Below are 22,110 nucleotides of genomic sequence, written 5' to 3' on the forward strand. Positions count from 1 at the left end.
AGAGCTAAGGGTAAGAAATACATGTCTAAATCCTTAGCCACACAGAAAAAGCACTACTTTCACAAGAAGGTTTCAAAAGAACAAAATAGTCAAGGCTCATCTTTTTATAATCTCCTGCTTTTGCCAACCTTTTCAGTTGATTGAATGATAACCACTTAATAACATCGGGTAAGAGGATTTCTGACCAGTGGATAGCTTTGTGGGAAAAAAAAATCTTTATAAACAGGATGGATGACTTCTTTAATTTTTGCTGAAACAATGAAGAGCCACATTGGCTCGTATGTACCCAGTTGAACATAAAACAGTTTAAGTGAGTCATGGGATTTATGGATATTTTTCTACTTCTCATCCCATATAAGATATAAATGGCTATTTTTTCCCCTTATACAAAATCTCTTCCTGGGAAGCTCTGATTTAGAAGGCATGTTTCAGTAATTGGAAAGCTCCTTCTCAATTTTGGAGACATATCTAGTGTATTAGTGCTCAAAGACATCTTCTCTTTATGCAGATAATGGCTAGACTGGGGAATATTTGAATGTAACCAGTAATAGAAAAATGTCACATCAGGAAGGGTGGTCATCTTTCATGTTAGAATCAACCATACTTTACAACACGGGGAATACAACCAATATTTTACAATAACTATACATGGAATATAACCTTTAAAAACTGTGAATCACTATATTGTATACCCATAAGTTATATAACATTGTTCATCTGCTATAGTGCAATAAAAATTAATTTTAAAAAAAGAATCAGCCAATCATGAAACTAAAAAGGTTAGAGTATTTCCCATCTGTCCATCTCTCTAAATAATCTGGCACCTCCCAGCTCATTAAAGATGCCAAAGATACTTTACTCATAGAAATTTACATAGAACTTGCTACTTATAGGTAAAATCAACATGGATTTTGAAAGTTACCAAGTGATTCTGTGATATGAGAAACATCTGCTTTGTTATAGCTTTTCATACAATAACAACAGAGTGTACTTCTCTTAAATGTGTGTAATAATATTGGGTTTTGTTCCACCTTGAGTCTTTAGAAGCAAATCACTGTTACCAACTGTTAATATCATTAGGATAAAAATTTTCCCATTTATTATCAAGTTTGATTTTCTCTTTAGATGATTTTTTTCTTGGTGGATCATGTAATTATTTTCCATCTCCACCGTCAAACATCTGTTCAGATTCCGATTCCACTCCACATCTCCTTCCAGTCTTTCTCTTTTAGCTTCAATTAGAAGTTTGCTAATGCTGGTATCTCCACTCAGATCTTGGACCTTGCAATTAATTTTAATCAGGCTTGTTAACACTTTTTTAGTATGTAAGAAATAAGCAAATATGTAACGAAAAAGCCGTTTATGTCTTTTAGGAAGGTAACAAATATGCAATTAAAAACTCCTTCTCTCGGTGACTTTGCAATAAATTAACTTGTTTTGTCACTATTGTGCCTGTATAATGTCATTTTCTCTGGAGTTTTGACAGTCAGTTTTTTTTTTAATCTGTGGCAAAATTAGCAAGTAATATTAAGATCTAAGAAATGACAATTAGCTTGTGAATTAGGTGGGATATACAACGTGTTAATTATTGAGGGACCAGGCTGCATGCAATTAAAATTTAGCATCCAGATAATGATAATGTAGTAGGCTTCTGAGTATCTAATGAAGTTGAAAATGTTCATTACCAATAAATTAATTCTCAGTTGCTTAACCAGTCTTTAAAATGTCTATACAGAGGAATAGATCATAATGATCACTATTGTTCATAAATAGAATAATAACATGAAATCTTGAAAGTCTATCAGGACTATTATTTTATTGTTAGAGCTCTCTACACACGGACAGGGAATCTTCACAAAGACTCAGAAATACAGTAACCCATAGGGATCTTTGCTTCTCTAAAAACACTCGTTCAAGTGTTGAAGATCTAAGAATGAGAGAAATAAAAAGGGCATTGAGATGGGAGGTGGTCAAGACAGCCTCCATGTGCTTTAATGGACCCTGAATATTTTAATGTGGCTTCCCAAATGGCACTAGTAGCAAAGAACCCGCCTGCCAATGCAGGAGACCTAAGAGACGTGGGTTCGATCCCTGGGTTGGGAAGATTCTTGGAGAATGGAATGGCAATCCACTCCAGTATTCTTGCCTGGAGAATCCCATGGACAGAGGAGCCTGGCAGGTTACAGTCCATGGGGTCATACACAGTCGGACACAACTGAAGCAACTTGGCACACAAGCACAAAACTTTAATAGTGATCCAGAAAAGATCTTCTAAACTTGACCTAAATGCACATCTCTTTGCAATTTGGAAACTCATTTCCCTTTTAATTTCCTGCTTCAGCAGGTGTACCCAGTGTTCTAGGAACTGGAAAGTCAGTGACAAGTCACGTCTCAAGGAAACCTCAGTCTTGCAGGGGTTCAAACACAAAAACAATCTGTTACATTACATCTTGATAACTGTCATGGCGTAGACACAAGAGTCTAACCTACATCTTACGAAGTCCCTCTGTCTGCTGAAAGGAGAGTAGTTTGTAGGAAGCAAGCGTAGAAACAGGGAGGAAGATTCAACATGCCGAAGCCAACAAGCCTGTGCCTCGCAACTCCTGAGCCCATGAGATACAACTACCGAAGCCCTTGCAATCAAGAGCCCAAGCTCCACACAACAAGAGAAGCCATCGCAACTAGCCCTCACTCACCACAACTAGAGAAAGCCCACACACAGTGATAAAGACCCAGTGCAGCCAAAAGGAAACAAATAAAACTTTCAAAAAGTTTTTTAAAAGAGTAGAATCTAAAAGACCAGTCAAGTTATGGCTGTGGCCCATGAGAAAGATGATGGCAGTCTGTACAGTCGCAGCAGCACTGGAAAGGAGAAAAAGGTTGAAAGATCGTTCACATCTTTTGGAGGTAGACTTGCATCCAGGATTCGGCTTGAGAAGCTAGAAAAATGATGCCATGGTTACTTTTGGAGAAGACTGGGAAGAAGATTAGAGGGAAATCTCAAGAGTCTTGCTTGGGACTGCAGTGTCTGGGATTTCCCTGGTAGTCCAGTGGTTAAGAATACGCCTTCCAATGTAGGGGACATGAGTCTAATCCCTGGTTGGGGAACTAAGATCCCACATGCCACAGGGCAAATAAGCTTGTGAGCCACAACTACCAAGTCCGCAAACTCTGGAGGCTGCATGTCATAACTAGAGAGCCTGCACATTGCAACGAAAATCCCTTGTGCCTCAACTAAGATCCAATGCAGCCAAATAAAGAAATAAATAAATTTTTAAAAGATTGCAATGTCCATGGGAGATGTGAAGAAGGGTTTCATGAAGGCACTAGAGTTCAGAGGTAAGGTTTGGTTGGATTTAGAATTTGGGCAATTCTCAGCATATAGATTGCTTTTTCTTTTCAAACTTTAAACTTTTTATTTTGTACTGGGGTATAGCTGATTAACGAGGTTGTCGTAGTTTCAGGTGAACAGCAAGGGGACTCAGCCATACATAAACATGCATCCATTCTTCCCCGAGCCCCAGTCCCATCCAGGCTGCCACATAACACTGAATAGAGTTCCATGTGCTGACTGGTTATCCATTTTGAATCTAGCGGTATGTACATGACCTTCCCAAACTCCCTAACTATCCCCTCATCCCAGCAACCATAAGTTCATATTGTAAGTCTGTGAGTCTCCCTGTTTTGTAGGTAAGTTCATTTGCATCATTTCTCTTAAGATTCCACATATAAGGGACGTCATATGATATTTCTCCTTCTCTGTCTTACTTCACTAAGTATGACACTCTCTGGGTCCATCATGCTGCTCTAAGTGGCATCATTCCATTCTTTTCAGTGGCACACCATATATATTGTTTTGAAGCCCTCGAATGAACGAGCATACCTAGAGGGAAGTGTAGAGAGAAGAGAGCTCCTAGGGGCAAGCCTCAAGTACCTCTGACATTCAAGGGGCAGTGGACAGTCAATGGGACAAGGTGGAGAAAGAAGACTTGGCAAAGAAGACAAGAAGGTACAGCCAGAGACATCTCAGAACAAACAGGAAAGCACAGTATCATGCCAAGCAAGAGAGAAAAGGGTTTCCAGGGAGAAGGAGGCAAGTAGCCTCACACCTGTGCTAAGGTTATTCCTTGAATCTTTGTTGTAATAGCAACAGATGAGTAATACCGTGGAAGCCCATAATGGAAACTGAAGAAATAACCTGAGGCCCAGCCATACAAAGAAATACTCTGCAGCTGTAGAAAAGAGGGAATGATTTCCAAAATGTACTATTACAAAACTCACTAAGTGAAAACAGCCAGGGCTTTTTAGCATATTACTTGCATACACACACAAAAAAAGAGGTACATATGGAATTGCTGGCATATGAATTGAATATTTCTGAAAGATGCAAAATAAACTGGTAAAATGGTTGCCTGTAGGGAAGGAAACTGGATGACTCAGGAACAGGGGTAGAAGGGATAAGATTGCTTTTCATCTTAAAGAGACAGCTTTTAGGTTTTAAAATTTATATGTTATGCTGTGTGCCTTGACTAATGAACATCAGGAAACAATATATCTTGTTATTTATTATTATGTTGTTTTTCCACTGTGTTTTCAAGAGTTATAATATTTACATTGTTTTAAAACCACATTCACCACAGTCATTTGGATAATTCCATGCTTAATTGGTTTCTATGCTCACTGTCGGTCTTTTATTTTTCATCACACAGTTCCATGTTCATGAGGCCTATTTTGCTCATCTCTCATTTTAACACCAAAAAGTACTTCAGTTCAGTTCAGTCACTCAGTCATGTCCAACTCTTTGCAACCCCATGAATCACAGCATGCCAGGCCTCCCTGTCCATCACCATCTCCCGGAGTTCACTCAGACTCACGTCCATCGAGGCAGTGATGCCATCCAGCCATCTCATCCTCTGTCGTCCCCTTCTCCTCCTGCCCCCAATCCATCCCAGCATCAGAGTCTTTTCCAATGAGTCAACTCTTCCGCATGAGGTGGCCAAAGTACTGGAGTTTCAGCTTTAGCATCATTGCTTCCAAAGAAATTCCAGGGCTGATCTCCTTCAGAATGGATTGGTTGGATCTCCTTACAGAGATGTGTGTTTTCGGAGTCTTTAAATATGTGAGAATTTCTTCCTGTTGTTTTCATACAACAATAAGGAATGTTAGGGGTTTTAGTTTGGGTTGTACCCAAAACAGCCTGAGATAAGAATTTGGGAAGGGGAGTTTATTTTGGAGCTGTCTCCAGGCACAGCAGCGAGGGAGCAGAGAGAGACAGGGAAGATGAAAAAACCAGTAATTGGGCATATGATTGAGCCGGTTACCTCCGTGGGCATCCGGGGCTCAATGCCACTGGGGACCCCAGAATAACCATGTAGACTGTGCCTCAAAATTGTTCCATGAAGGGTGGGAGGCTAGAGCATTCATCCACCAATTTCCATCTCCCAGTTGGTCAAGAGCTGCCCTCAGGAACACCAGCTCTCTTTCACTTCTGGTTTTTACAGCTTTGAATAAAGCTCTTAGGCAGACAAGCTACCTAAGTGACTTGAAGTGGGATGTGACAGCATGTCTGGGAACTATGACCAGTGACAGCTGAAATCGCAGGTGGCCTGAGGGAACACGGTGCAGAGTACAAAAAGCACGCGCTACAGCTGACCGGACAACCCTGCCCTGAGGCCTCTGAACTCGCAGACCTCTGCAAATGTTGTTCCAATGTCTTGTGAAATCTAACAGTGCAGAAAGTCATGGATCCAAATTGACACTTTTTTCACCATTTGAGGTTACCAGGAACGCTTTTAAAATTCAAGAATATTCAAGATACAAATATTTATTTGAGTCTTGGAAATTTTAAATTAATTTTACCTATATACTGAGCACTCTTCAGTCTATAAATTCAGCTCTTTCTTCATTTTAGGAAAGTTTTCTACTATTATATCTCAGAGTATTTTTCTCTTTTTTCAGTAACTCCACTGATACATATAGCTATGTAATCTCAGTTCTATATTAATCATTTTCCCTCTAATTAATTTCTTCTCTTTGATCTTTCCCTCTTGATTCTGAGAGTTTTCTTAAGCCTGACTTCTACATCTGATAAAAACTTTCAACAATGTCAGTCCTGCTGAGTCAGACATGACTTAGTGACTAAATGACAAGTAGTATTTTAAATTTCTATTTGTCATTATCTGTTTCCATAAAACTTTCTTCTTACCGGTGTGGACATCTCTTTTATTTCAGTTTGTCTAATTAACTAATTAGCTTCTCTTCTTTCATATAAATATTCTCTTTTCCTATTTTTATAAAGATTTCATATCTAAATTTTATTTCTTCAAATATATGGTCATCATCATTTGCCAGCCATGTATCATCATTTATGGCATAAAAACTTTTCGTGAATTCCTTACTGGTTTCTGTTTTGAGGCAGATCTCCCCAGGCCTGTGATTTGTCTCAAACAAGTAGCAATGGGATGATTCATATTCTGTGGATCTCCTCCCTTGTTCCCTGAGTACTGCTAGAATTGTCTTTAGTATGCAAGGTAGAAGGTGGGTGGTGCTGGGTTTTAGTACCATTTCACTATTCATCAGTCTGTGGAGGAGGGAAGGAAATAAAGGAACAGGCAAGGGGTTAAGAGCTGGAGCAGTCCCAGCAGGAAACTTTGTCCTTGAGTGATTCTCCTCTGCCCCTGAATAATCTGTCGCAGTCATCCACAGGGACCAGCTTGTATCTGGTGTTCTCCAGGAGTCTAATGTGGCACTCTCTGGAGAGGTGCTCATTCCTGGAGCACCTGTCCACTCCATCAGGGCCATATCCCTTCCCACCACAGGAAGGATGGGAGGCTGAACCTCCAATTCTGAGAGGTGTTCCCCTCTAGTTTCTCAGGAAGAGGTGTCAAATATGGGACTCTGGTGACTTCCTTCACCCTAAACCATGCCCTCTACCCCCAGAGGCAAGGCCAATGTCATGGGTGTGTGACTCGGGCCGTCACACAGGGCTCTGTGCTCAGAAGGGCCCTAAGCTTAGCTCTGCTCTTACCATCTTGAAATTCTCGATAATTTTTTAATTAGGACCTAAACAATCATTTTTTACTGGACCCCACAGATTATATGACCAGTCTTGCCCAGAAATCATTCCTTAGGATTATGGCATCACAGTGACCTTCTGCCAGACTAATTACAGACTCTCCCATCCTGCCCATGCCTTATCCACTTGATTAAGTGGTCAGTAAGGAAGCAAATACTTTGGCCACCTCATGCGAAGAGTTGACTCATTGGAAAAGACTGATGCTGGGAGGGATTGGGGGCAGGAGCAGAAGGGGATGACAGAGGATGAGATGGCTGGATGGCATCACCGACTCGATGGACATGAATTTTAGTGAACTCCAGGAGTTGGTGATGGACAGGGAGGCCTGGCGTGCTGCGATTCATGGGGTTGCAAAGAGTCAGACACGACTGAGCAACTGAACTGACTGACTGAAGGAAGCAAAGGGATTGTAGAACAAATGCTGCCAAGAAGGGAGAGAAGCCAGCTGCTTTGCCCGTGTGAAACCACAGAAGCACAGCCACTTAGAGCAGAACCAGAATGCTGCTCAGCATCCAAACTCTGCAGCTGGAGTGCCGGTCTGTTCTCATACTAACTCACCTGGTCTCCAAAACCCCACCAGTGAACCATGATGAGCTATCTGGGGGAGCATTTTACAGTCATAACCTGATTTAAGTCCAACACTAAAATGCTCTATTCCCTTTTCTACTACTTTCTTGGGTATCATGCTATTTCAAGCTTAACAAACTAAAGATACAGCAAACTTCACACATCAGATCTATAAGGTATGGTCTTATGGTACTCTGATAGGCTGTTACTAAGAGAGCTCACGTCTGCACCGATAAAACCAGAACCTACCTTTTCAATAAAGGCCTACAACACAGAGGCCATGTTAGCCTGCTGGCCTGATAAGCTAATTTATATTTATTTGCTAACATGAACCATTTGGTCTAATAAAAAGAATATCTAACAAATTGGGTGCTGTGATGGGAAGATGGCCTCTCACTTTGAAAGTAAAATGTCAAACCTTCACTTCAACATTTATTTTTGGTAAATACTGAGACTCTGCCTTGGCATTTAAATAGCAGTGGGAGACCTTAATCAGACCAGCGGAGGGCTCCAGGAATGGCTGGGGAGAACAATTGACTTTTGTTGACCAAGAAGAAGTTTAAAGTGTAATGCCTACTACTGTGTATTCCCTGGGGTGGCGTGTCTGAGGGGGAAGTGGGGAGGAGTAATTATCCAGCCATTTGGATCTGTTTATACATTTGAACCAAAAGAAGTGACCTTCTTGTATATCTCCCTCTGTAGAAGGAGCTGAGTGGGGTCAGCTCACTCACTCTCTTTGTGTGCTCAGAGCCTGCAGCTCCCAGCTCCACCAGTGCGCATGCGCCAAGGCCAAATACACTAGCACAAACTGCAGACCCAGAGATGGGAATCAGAGACAGCAACCGTATCGTCTGCCCAGATGAATTAAGAAGAAATGCGTTTTTTTCAGCTCATTTCAGAGATTTCTTCACCCTGAGCCATTGAAAACAACAGCGACAGAACAAAAATGCAGCATCGCCTAAATATTTAATTATTTATCATGCCCCAAATCAATGCTTTGCTTAGGTGCTTTCAAATACTCTCTGTTTCAATAGGCAGAGGTCGTGCTTATGTTGCCAAGTTCAGAATTCAGCACGAGATTAAATCAGCTGCACGCTGTGTCCAGTGGCCAAGACCACTGATGGTTAAAGATGCTTTATGAAGCTTCTCTACCAGGAGAGCAGATGCCTCCACGTCCTGTCTCAGACCACAGTTTCCTTATCTAAGACAGAAAGCCACGGTTTTCATTAGAAATGAAACAAAATGTGCATCACTCGCTGGTCCTGAGACTCTGCCTTGGCATTTAAATAGCAGCGGGAGACCTTAATCAGACCAGTGGAGGGCTCCAGGAATGGCTGGAGAGAACAACTGACTTTTGTTGACCAAAAAGGAATTTAAAGTGTAATGGCTACTACTGTAGTACTGTACTGATTCGTGGATGGCCATAGAGCTTCTCTAAGTGCCTGAAAACACCTCCATCGCCCTGGGCCCTCCCACCCCAGAGCTTCTCCAGACCAGGATCCATCTCCTCCCTCCAGAAAGCCTACTAATGTGAATTACCGCCTGACAGATGCACATTACTCAGACCTCGCAGGAGGTACTGCCTGGAGCTCTAGCCCCTTCCCGGGAGAGCAGAGCTCTTTGCTTTAATCTGCTGCAAGACCTGGGGCCCCGCCCCTGAAGAGGAGTGCAGTCATTCCATTGTGTCTCCTCCAGATGGATGTGAGACAGGGGTCATGTGGGAGGCGAATTTTTATTTCCAAGGGAGCGTTGTTGGAAACTCCAGAGGTATGGGGAGGCAGGAATTAGGCAAAGATAAAGGTGCTGTTTTCCCTTCCATTCGCAGCTTTCTTAGCTTCCATAACACTGGGCTGTCGTGGAGGACGTGATATGGTACCAGCCAGGCTCTGTGGCTATGACTGCACATTGAGAAACAAATTCTTGTCCAGCCCCATCCTAGAAGCTGTTGTGTTCTCAGTGGGGTTCCAGGTCAGTACGGTATATAAAGTAAAGAGGTTAACCAAGAAAGAATACATTCATCAAAAGAGAGAGAAGTGTCATTTACTAAGGGCACTAATTGCCTCATGCAGGCTTAACGAAATTTCCTTTGGTCTGTCCTGCTTTACAGATCACACAGATGCTGAGAACATGCAGTTGATTTGCCCAGACATCCCCTAAGTGGCAAGTGCCAAGACCAGAATCTCAATTTCCCTACTCAAAGGCCAATACTCCCTTCGCTCTTCCACATCTGCCCTGAGGATGGTGTGGCTTCCTTTGGCGACTAGCCAGAAGTTGGCAAAATTTTCTACAAAGGACCAGATAAAAAATACTGTTAAGCTTTGCAGGCCACACAGTCTCTGTCACAACTCAACTTGGCCATCGTAACACCATAGCAGTCAAAGACAATACATAAACAAATGGGTGAGACTGTGTTCCAGTAAAATTTTGTTTATAAAACAGGTTTGGGCCAGATTTGGCCCATGAGTTGGTTAGCCTCTAGTTTATAGCAACCGCTGTTTGAAAGCCACTCGTGACTTTCAATATGGTCTTTCCTTTACCTGAATTCTACACTAAAGGGGTCAGAAATCAGGCAGGAAACAGAATTCCACTCAGTTCAACTAAAGAGATGTTAGTGAAGGAGTTGGTTTATTTATCTATTTATTTTTAATTTGAGGATAATTGCTTACAATATTGTGTCGGTTTCTGCCATACAACAACATGAATCAACCATAGGTATCCCCTTGAAGAAAGTATTAGACAGAGGTGTAGAAGGGCTAAGGGACCCAACAAGGATGTTGAGGGGCCCAGGAACCAGCAAAAGCAGGACACTGACCCCATCTGTAAGCCACAATGGCATGGAGAGGAAGCGGTGCCCGTGAAGTCTAGGAAAAAGTGGCGCCGTGGAGAAGGGACTCCCCAGGAGGAGCTGTGATCAGGGCACAAGGCTGCCACTTCTAGAGAGAAGGCACCAACGGAGAGGAGGGAGAGAAGCCCTCTGACCTCTCTCTCTTCCTTCCCTCTGACTTCCTGCCAGAAGAAAGCATTGGCCAAGGCCCAGTGGAAGCCAACCAAGAAGGGTGCCCTGGCGATGCCACCTGCCAGCCTCCTGGGGCACAGAGCAAGCAGGAAGCGGTAGGGAGTGACTCTGGGTAGGAGACAAGTGGGGAATGACAAACATTCCCACTTATTTTGTGTTTCCTCACACCTCAGTGCCCAGCTGGACACTTGGATGTCCACACGTGGTTTTCAAAGGTAGCTCTTGACTCTTCAATTGGGCCATAAGACCTGGAGCAGACAGAGTGCTGGGCACCCACTAGAAGTTTCTAATACAACAGCCTTCCACTGGTGGTCCTGAAACACATGAACTATTGGAACCTTTCTTTACAGAACCGTTAAGTTGATCCACTCTCTTAAGATTTCCCTCATTTAACTTGAGTCTCTTCAGAAATTCTGTCCTGGTGCTAATCCTGCTAGGTCCCTGGCAGAAGCCTTCTTTGAGAATCACCCAGAGTAGAACTTTTGTGACTCACATGGCCTTATAACCTAACCAGTTCTGAAATACTATTACCTTTGATCTCCATGCTCATAACATTCGAGAGAATCCTCATGAGCTTGGGTCCTAATGAACTATCTGTAAATCCTTTCTCTGATTTCCAGGAGTCTAGTTCTAAAGAACAATTCTGGAATGATCATCCTCTACAACCATCCATTCTTAGAAATCATGACTAAATGAGACACTGAAAGCATGTAAAATAAGACCAGCGATCTAATGAGGGTTTAATAAGACTGTGTGGATCACAACAAACTGTGGAAAATTCTGAAAGAGATGGAAATACCAGACCACCTGGCCTGCCTCCTGAGAAATATGTATGCAGGTCAGGAAGCAACACTTAGAACTGGACAGGAAACAACAGACTGGTTCCAAATTGGGAAAGGAGTATGTCAAAGCTGTACATTGTCACCTTGCTTATTTAACTTATATGCAGACTACATCATGAGAAATGCTGGGCTGGATGAAGCACAACCTGGAATCAAGATTGCTGGGAGAAATATCAATAACCTCAGATATGCAGATGACACCACCCTTATAGCAGAAAGTGAAGAGGAACTAAAAAGCCTCTTGATGAAAGTGAAAGAGGAGAGTGAAAAAGTCGGCTTAAAGCTCAAGATTCAGAAAACAAAGATCATGGCATCTGGTCCCATCACTTTATGGCAAATAGATGGGGAAGCAGTAGAAACAGTAAGAGACTTTATTTTTCTGGGCTCCAAAATCACTGCAGATGGTGACTGCAGCCATGAAATTAAAAGACGCTTGCTCCTTGGAAGGAAAGTTATGACCAACCTAGACAGCATATTCAAAAGCAGAGACATTACTTTGCCAACAAAGGTCCATCTAGTCAAAGCTATGATTTTTCCAGTAGTCATGTATGAATGTAAGAGTTGTACTATAAAGAAAGCCGAGTGCCGAAGAATTGATGCTTTTGAACTGCAGTGTTGGAGAAGACTCTTGAGAGTCCCTTGGACTGCAAGAAGATCCAACCAGTCCATCCTAAAGGAAATCAGTCCTGATTGGAAGGACTGATGCTGAAGCTGAAACTCCAATACTTTGACTACCTTGTGTGATGAATGGACTTATTTGAAAAGACCCTGATGCTGGGAAAGATTGAAGGTGGGAGGAGAAGGGGATGATAGAGGATGAGATGGTTGGATGGCATCACCGACTCAATGGACATGAGTTTGAGTGACTCCGGGAGCTGGTGTGGACAGAGAGGCTTGGCTTGCGGCAATCCATGGGGTCACAGAGAGTCAGACACGACTGAGTGACTGAACTGAACTGAAATTTAAGATTTTGTTATTATTATTATTATTATTAATGTTCTGATTAGAAAATGCATTTAAATGAAACAGAAGATACAATCAACACACGTAATGGCCACCCAATATCCATTCTCATCTTCTTTTTAAAGATAAAATCCTACTCATCCTCACCTATTCACCCAAGTAGAGACTACATTTGCCAGCTTCCCTTGCAGGTAGGCAAGGCCATGTAGGCCTGGCCAATGGGGTGTGAGAAGTAGTGACATATACAGCTTCTGAGTCATGCCCGTTACAAAGGCGACTACTTGACTTCCAGTCTTGTTTGCCCCTTCCAATGGGCCAGAATGCAAATGTGGTTTTATTAAGCCAACCTTGAACATGTCACAAACAGCAACAATCCAGGAAATGGTAAAGCCACAACCAGAATAATTCTGGGACCGTGGGTGACCTCTTGGATTAAAGAAGCCTGCCTACCCTGTACTTCTTGTCTATGAACTGCTACAGTAGAGAGGGAATGAATTATCTGGTTTGAGCTACTGATTCCTAGGGTTTCTTTGTTGCCGAAGCTCAGACCATACTCTGACACAGACTTAAAGAGGTTTCTCTTATTTTTTCTCATACAACAAGAAATCCAATGCTGTACGCCTGAAACTAACACATTGTAAGTCAACTATATGCCAGTAAAATTTAAAAAGAAAATAAGTCCAGTAGCCTTCTGCTGGTGTTGGTGCAACAGGTTCTACCATGTCAGGACTGAAGTCTCTATGATTCTCCTAAACTTTTGTTCATGACTCTCAAACGGCTGGTATAGCTCCCATTATCATGTCTGCATTTCTAAGGGAAAGAAGAAGGAAGGGAAGGCACGAAGGAAAGAAAGTCTTCCTGGGAATCATCAGCACTCATCCACTTCCATTTCATCAGCCAGATCATGTCATATGGCTATTCCTAGCTGAGATCCAGGGAAGTGAGTTCTCCACTTTTCCGCCTTCTGGTAGAAGAAGGCAAGGGGAAGGCAGCTGGCATGGCCATACTTAGAGTTCTTGTTGCTGTTCAGTCACTAAGCCGTGTCCAACTCGGTGTCTGCAGCACACCAGGCTTCCCTGTCCTTAGCTATCTGCTGGGGTTTGCTCAAACTCAAGTCCATTGAATTGGTGATGCCATCCAAGCATTTCATCCTCTGTCGTCCCCTTCTCCTCTTGCCCTCAGTCTTTCCCAGCAGCAGGGTCTTTTCCAATGAGTTAGCTCTTTGCATCAAGTGGTCAAAGTATTGGAGCTTCAGCTTCAGCATCAGTCCTTCCAATGAATACTCAAGGTTGATTTCCTTTAGGATGGACTGGTTGGATCTTCCTGCAGTCCAAGGGACTCTCAAGAGTCTTCTCCAGCACCACAGTTAGAAGTATCAATTCTTTGGCACTCAGTTATTATTAATGTGATTATTATTATAGCAGTTACTGAGCGGTCCCATGGAAATTCCTGACTTCCCAACTATGTTGCATCCCGTTATGTCAAAGGCTTTGGATCTGGCTGGAGACAGGCATTGTTCCAAGCACCTCAAGCAGAAAGTGACAAGCTGAGGCTCTCCCTGAGCCAGTCTTTCCTGCTCTCTACAGACAGCTTTCCTGCGGAGCTCTGGCATGGACTTGTGAGTGAAGGAGACGGTGTCATCTACCTGAGGAAGCCACCAGGGAAATGTCTGAAGACTGGAGTCCATGAGTGTGTAGACGTCGTACCATATTTATGAGATTCAGTATTTGCCCCAAGGGAGCTTTAAGGAAGGGTGAGGGTCCCATGCCACCCTAGATGAGGTCTCAGGCTGAGCTGAGCGCCAGGCTGAGCATGTTCTAGACTTCACGGCCATTCAGTTCAGCCGCTCAGTCGTGTCCAACTCTTTGTGACCCCATGGACCACAGCACGCCAGGCCTCCCTGTCCATCACCAACTCCTGGAGCTTACTCAGACTCGTGTCCATTGAGTCAGTGATGCCATCCAACCATCTCATCCTCTGTCGTCCCCTTCTCCTCCCACCTTCAATCTTTCCCAGCATCAGAGTCTTTTTAAATGAGTCAGTTCTTCCCATCAGGTAGTCAAAGTATTGGAGTTTCAGCTTCAGCATCAGTCCTTCCAATGCATACTCAGGACTGATCTCCTTTAGGGTGGACTGGTTGGATCTCCTTGCAGTCCAAGAGACTCTCAAGAGTCTTCTCCAACAGCACAGTTCAAAAGCATCAGTTCTTCAGCACTCAGCTTCGAAGACTTTCACATGACTACTGGAAAAATCATAGCTTTGACTAGATGGACCTTTGTTGGCAAATTAACGTCTCTGCTTTTGAATATGCTGTCTAGGTTGGTCATAACTTTTCTTCCAAGGAGCAAGTGTCTTTTAATTTCATGACTGCAGTCACCGTCTGCACCAGTGGCACCATCATCACTGCCGCTGGTGCTCTCCAAAACCCTGAAAAGTGCACAAAATTATTTTCCAGCTTTTACAGATGAGAAAAGTCATCTGAAAGGCTCAGAGAGATTTGGAAGAATGGAGAGATATTTCAGGACATTTTGCTATGAATTATGCAACCCCTTTCTGTTGTGCTTGGGCTGACTTTGATAAGGATTCGATGAATTTTCAATGCTTTGTGAATGGCACAGGAAGTGTCCTCTGGAGGTGACCCTGGGCAAGCATGGCCACCAGACAGTTCTTTACCAGGTCACATTTGCTGTCTTATTTCGGGGATGATGACTAAGGTCTGTGCTGGGATGGTCACCAGTTCTGACTTCCTTGAGCATGTGGGTGTCCTCAATCACTTTCGAAGTGGAGCAAGGAAGCCCTCTCCTGAGCAAATCCTCCCAAATTGTTCTGGATATTCCCTCTTACTGATTTCTTCAGCAAACGCCACACTGCTGGCTTGAAGGCATCCTCACATGTGTGTTCAGGTTTCATCAGTTACAGATTTGCCTAAAAAATATTCACTCAGTCTTTGACCCTATGAGTGGAGAACAGAGCATCAGAGCTGCAGAAGGGAGCACGGGGCTCTGAGCCAGCCAGTGGCTGCACCAGCAGAAACCCCTCCACCCACGAATGCCAACTCTCTCTTCTTGGTGTAGCCCCCACCCCACCGCTCTGCCCATCAGATCAATGCACCCTAGGTCCAATCTGACTGGCACTTCTTCCCGGAGTGCCGCGTCTTTCTTCCCATCCAAAGAACTGTCTGACCCTCTCTCCCACCTTTCCGATCCTGACCCAAAGGTGAATACAATGAATCAAGCAGAAAGGAATATATAAGTCTCTACCCCCCCAGTCCCTGGACTACAGCCCCGAGCATCCTATCTGAGAGTTCCTGGAAGAGATCACCCGCAAGACAGGGCTGACCTTTCCAGCATTGACTGCAGAATCTCCAGGAAAATGGAGATTGAACAGAACACCACTTCCCCAGGTTTTAAATGGTCATTTTCTTCTCTTCCTTATTTCCACATCTTTCTTGTGGTGGACTCCTAAATAAACATTTTCCTCTCACTTATGTCCATCCGCCTCCCTGAGGACCCAGATTGCCAACAGAGGATGTTGCAGTGGCAGGGGGAGACAGGGGTCCCCTTGTCACGGGGCAGACATCCGTGTTTACCGCCTCTCTCGCATCCTCTCTTGTCGGAACGGCTCCCTGATGTTCCCTGAGGCCTCAGTGCCCTCCTACCGCAGTGAATGTGGTCCGGGTAGGGCTGATCCCACCCCACTATAGGCATCTGACTTATCAGAGGGTCGTATCTGCCTGCGCTATGAGGATTGGCTCAGGGGTAGGTGTATAACCCAAGTCAGGCCAAAAGAATCAACTCTATTCTGAGATATCTGTGCAAACTGTAGAAGAGAGGCCTGCAGACCCTGCCTTACAGATTCCATTCTAACTGCAAAGGAATGAGGGGAGAACCATAGAATGTCTAGACAGCAAAGGAACACAGTTCGACTGAGGCTTTTAAGAGATCAATCCGCTGCTGTTTGAAGAGTGGAAGCGGCTGGGTGCTGGCAGTCAGAGCCAGTGCAGTGGGGAGAAATGAGCGGCTCCAGGATCTGTTCTGTAGTTCAGTCGGCTTCATGCTCTCCCCACGACAGAGCGCACGCAGAACAAAAAGCCCTCAAAGCACCTTTGCACACTCTTCCCCTGATGAAAGCAACAGCAGGACTTCCCTCAGCCTCAGCCAGAAAGCAGCACCAAGTGCTTGGACCCAAATAGAATTTTGAGAAAACGCACGCAGTTGTGACATCTGCCATCTGCCCCCATGTGGCGAAAAACGCTGTTTGCAGCCCTCGTGTCCAAGCTCTTAGACTGTGAGAGCGAAAATGCTGGAGAGACTGGTTTAATGATTCCCCAAAAAGAATTTATTACACTTACCTGGACACATGGGGAAAAAACAAACAGGAAAGCATGTTGGTTGCCTTTCTTCAGCTGATTTTTCTGAAACAACAAAATGTTAAGTCATCTTATTTATACAATTTAACATGAACCCTAAGAAGACACTTCCTTAACTGATGTGTGTTAAATTACATCTCCCAGAAAGACATGGCCACTCCCTCACCCCTGATCTGTGTGAACGTGAGTTTATTGGAAGGAGGGGTAATGCAGAAGTGGGTTAAGATGAGGCATACGGGGGTAAGGTGGATTTTTATCAAATATGACCAGTGTCCTTACAGGGAGAGGAGAAGAGACAGAGACCAGAGAGAGACCCAAAGGGGTAACACTGTGTGACGTCGGAGGCACAGATTGGATGGATTGCAATGATGCCAAGGTTCCCACAGCCATGAGAAGCAGCTCAGAAAGAGAGCGTGGCTGGGCTGACACACCTTGATCTTGGACTCCTGGCCTCCAGAACTATGAGTCAGCTTCTCTTGTCTTATACCACCCAGTTTGGAGAAGGCAATGGCACCCACTCCAGTACTCTTGCCTGGAAAGTCCCATGGACAGAGGAGCCTGGTAGGCTGCAGTCCATGGGGTCCCTAAGAGTCGGACACGACTGAGCAACTTCATTTTCACTTTTCACTTTCATGCATTGGAGAAGGAAATGGCAACTCACTCCAGTGTTCTTGCCTGGAGAATCCCAGGGACAGGATGGGGGGCGAGGGGGGCCTGGTGGCTGCCATCTATGAAGTCGCACAGAGTCGGACATGGCTGAAGCGACTTAGCAGCAGCAGCACACCACCCAGCTGGTGTCACTTTTTTTGCGGCAGCCACAGGAAGCTAACACACTGAGGGCGGGGGTGGGGGGTATGTTTTGTTTTCTTATGTCCTTTATTCTTAAAATGAATTTTTATTGGAGTATAGTTGCTTTACAATGCTGTGTTCGCTTCTGCTATGCAGCAAAGTGAAGCAGCTATGTGCCCGCATGCTCAGCCGTGTCCGACTCTGTGCAACCCCATGGACTACCGCCCACCAGGCTCCTCTGTCCCTGGGATTTTCCAGGCAGGAATACTGGAGTGGGCTGCCATTTCCTCCTCCAGAATCAGCTATACTTATACATATTTCCCCTTCCTTTGGGGCCTCCTTCCCACTGAGGTCCCCGCAGAGCACTGAGTGGAGTTCCTGTGCTATGCAGTTCTCATTAGTCATCTGCTTCACGCATGATATCAACAGCGTATGTACGTCAATATCAGTCTGTCACTTCCTTCCACCACATCCCCTCTCGGTACCCATTCATTTGTTCTGGACATCTCTGTCTCTACTTCTGCTTTGCAATAAGATTATCTGCCCTGGGATTTTTCAATTGGAATAAGTTTTGAGTTTTTGCCAGAATCCTGAATTGGGGTTTAGGGATATTTAAGATGTTTAAAAGCACACCTTTACTTTCCAACCATAAACATGTCTGACTTTTACTTCTTAGTAAGGTTTTTGGGATTATCTGGGTAGTTATATAATGAGCCTTTTTAGGCTTTGCTGAATTAAAACATAATGAACATATTTTTAAAATTTAAAAAGCACAAAATGGAGATGGCAAAATTCTATTTCTTGACCTATGTTGTTGTTCCACGGATATTCATGTTAAAGTAAATCGGTAAAACAATACCAGTTTTATGTAATTTTCTGTATCTAATTTTATAATAAAAATTTTTTAATTTAACAAGCACATTTGTAAACACATGTATAAAGACACACGTATACACACACCACAACACATATACAGTTTCAAAATAGTATCTTACATCTATTTATTCAAATACTTGTTATTTGTGTATAAATTCTTTTCTCATACCTCTCAGCACCTTAAACCAAGTAAATACTCAAATATTAACTGTAAATAAACAATCAATATTAGTAGCATATTGATAAAGGTGAATGATTTTTGTAAGGCTAAAGGGTATTCACCCAGGGAACTTTTAATTGAGGACCCAAATCATAAATCTAAAGTTGGAGATAAAATTGGACTCATGTCTAGTTATTCCATGCCCCATCCTCTAGACCGTCTTGAGGAGATTCTTCGGTTTTAGTTCTATATAAGTACTATGGGTCTCGGATGGACGCATTGATGGATAGGTAGATAGATAGATAGAGAGACAGACAGACAGATGACAGGCAGACAACAGGATAGAATTGAGAAGAAAAGCCACACATGGACTAAACTGGCCTAATCTCATTTTCAGCTATGAGTGGAGACTTGGTTTCAGGGTTGCAGAGCTTACTCCCATGTTCCCCTAGTCTCCCAAAGTTTTTACAGCTGCTCATACATCTCCTTCTTGCTTGGTTGGAGGGCCCACAGCCAGGGCATTCTGTTTGAAGAGCCCATAGAGAAGATGGAGACTAGGGCCAGGTATGCCCTCAAGTTTCCCTGCAGCCTCCACCTCCCTGCACAGCCCTCCCCTCCCCAGCTCCTCAGAGAAGCTCTTGCCAATCCAGTGGGATCCGAAGCAGTCCTATGTGAACAGGAAGCAGCCACCCTCCCTCCCTCTGGATGCCAGCGCCCTGGCCGAGACAGGTTCACATATGGAAGCTCAGGCCTTCATCTTCTGCCTGTTTATTGTTTTTAACGGGCACCATATGCAATTCACTGATTTTTTGTTTAACGTTTTTCTTTTCCTTCCTGGTCCTTCGAAAGCTATTCCCACCAAGGCAGGCGAGCAAGCACAGCTGGGAAACATACCCCATCATAAGAATCTGGTGCCTCTGAAGCTTTATCTTTGGACCCACTTTTAGACAGAGGAGGAAGGTGCTGGGAGCTGGGGAGCAGGGGAAGTAGATTGTGCCCTGATCTGGGCTGGAGGGAATGACGTCGTTCTAACTTATCAAAGGGAGCCAGGGCTGTGATACATTTATGGGAACCTGTTGTCACTTCCAACTGAGTACATACTATCTCCTTTAATTTCATGATTAGTGTCATTTCATCATTGGAGAGACCAGGCCTTTTCCTGTTCAGTGGCATAAAGCTAATGTAAAATCAAGCGTGCAGTTCCTGGAAATATTCACACAATGTTTTTTAAAAATTGACATAGTTCAATAGTTGGGCAATAAATTTTCTTCCTAATGAGACACTAAAAAGAAAGTGAACATTTGATGTTATGCCCAAGGAAAGTTAGCTATTGAAGATTTACGGGCGATCTGTGCAAATACTATCCTTTTTTTTCCAATGAGTTTCTAATTTTGGTTTGATAGTCTCCAGGTGTCCATATTTGCCTGTGATATTAGATGCATAAAACTGGGTAATAGACATAGATTGTCTCTCTCCCTTCTTGAGCCATACCTCTCCTGTGGCCTCATTCGCGGCAGATTCGTACAGAATCTGTTCATATGCCAGCTGTGCTGACATTGACATCCATGCAGAACATTAAATAAAGGCAGGCCTCCTGCCACCCACACCAGCAGATAACATGGGGGGGAAAATGCTCCTTTCTACAGGTTTTCCCCAGAGAAAGCTGGCCTGCTGAACAAGGACCACAGAGCTTCTCTGCTAAGCCTGGAATGTTTCCCCATTTGGAATGCTCAGAGGCTGGGGCAGACACGGCCTGTTGAAACACCTTAGGTCTTTCTGCAGTAAAGGGCTGGGCGTTTATTTTCTACCGATGTTCAGATAAAACCTTCCTTGTACCAGATATCTTTGGAAGTCTGGCTGCACCAGGTCTTTTATTTTTTCCTGGGAGAAGCTGACATCATTATGAACATTTGAGTGACTTTATGCAGTCTTGTAATCCTACCAAAAATATCAGATGGAGGGCCAGTGAGTAAATGTTAAAAGTCTTACTAAAGGTCAGCCATGTATGCAGTGCCAAGGAGGAGCAAAGCCGTCCACGCTTCAGGCTCACATCACGCAGTGCTGTCCTCAAGGAGCCCTCAAAGGTAGGACGGCTAGTGTGGCCTTTCTCCCGTTTAGCTGCTTTCTCTTCTTCTAAAGTGTATGGGGCCTTTTTCCCTCACATTAGAGGCACCCCCCCACACACAGTTTTTCTGATGTTCTGGAGTTCTCCCAAAGACACCGGAACAGCCATGCTGTGTAGATGGAAAACACAGCTACCAATACTTTCTGAAGTGTCTCTGATAAGGATCAAGTGACAGAAAGTATGGGGCTTCCCAGGTGGCTCAGTGGTAAAGAGTCTGCCTGCCAACGCCGGGGATGCAAGAGACTTGGGTTCAGTCCCTGAGTCTGGAAGATCCCCTGAAGGAGGAAATGGCAACCCACTGCAGTATCCTTGCCTGGAATAGTCCCATGACAGCCTGGCGGGCTGCAGCCTATAGGGCCCCCGAGTCGGACACAACTGAGCATGCGTGCATGATAGAAAGTATGTAACATGTAAGGCATTTTCCAATCTGCCAAGCTCTACACACACGGTGGTAATGACGAGACTGGCAGTGATGATGGTGGTGGTGATGCTGGCCCTGGTGGTGGCGGCAGCCACAGTCGTGTTTCTATAATGGCACCCACTCCAGTGCTCTTGCCTGGAAAATCCCATGGACGGAGGAGCCGGGTGGGCTGCAGTCCATGGGGTCGCTGAGGGTCGGACACGACTGAGCGACTTCACTTTCACTTTTCACTTTCATGCATTGGAGAAGGAAATGGCAACCCACTCCAGTGTTCTTGCCTGGAGAATCCCAGGGACGGGGGGGCCTGGTAGGCTGCTGTCTATAGGGTCGCATAGAGTCGGACGCGACTGAAGCTACTTAGCAGCAGCAGCAGCATACTATCATTTCTTAATCTCAATCTCATAGTCTTCTGATAAAGTTGTTATTACTTAAGAAAAAAATTTCTCCCACTGAACCACCTTCTCTACATTGCCTGGAGCCTCTTTGATACGAAATGGGAATCTGAGATTCTTCTGGAAACTTGAATCAGCCACATCCTGCTCCATCTCCATACTGGCAGGGAATCATGGTGGGGATAATCCTCACCCAACTTTCTTCACTCCCACTGACTCTCCTCCTTGAAGCCTGAATGGGTGGCCTGGAAGGGCAGAGCTGAGATGAGAGTAGTGGAATGTGGCCCAGGGAGACAGACTGTCACACTCGGCTGTCACCGGTCCAGAGCCAAAACACAGACCTTGCAGGCAGCTCTAGCAGTCACCTTGGTGCCATCTGCTGGCCATTGCAAGTATGGCACCTTGGAGGTTAAGCTGTTCTGGGAGAAGGGGCTGGAGATACACTGTTTGGAGGTTACCACTCCATGGGGAGGGCCTCACTGATCGCTCAGCTGGTAAAGAATCCGCCTGCAATG

This window comes from Capricornis sumatraensis, chromosome 23, assembly GCF_032405125.1.
Source record: "Capricornis sumatraensis isolate serow.1 chromosome 23, serow.2, whole genome shotgun sequence".
NCBI lineage: Eukaryota > Metazoa > Chordata > Mammalia > Artiodactyla > Bovidae > Capricornis > Capricornis sumatraensis.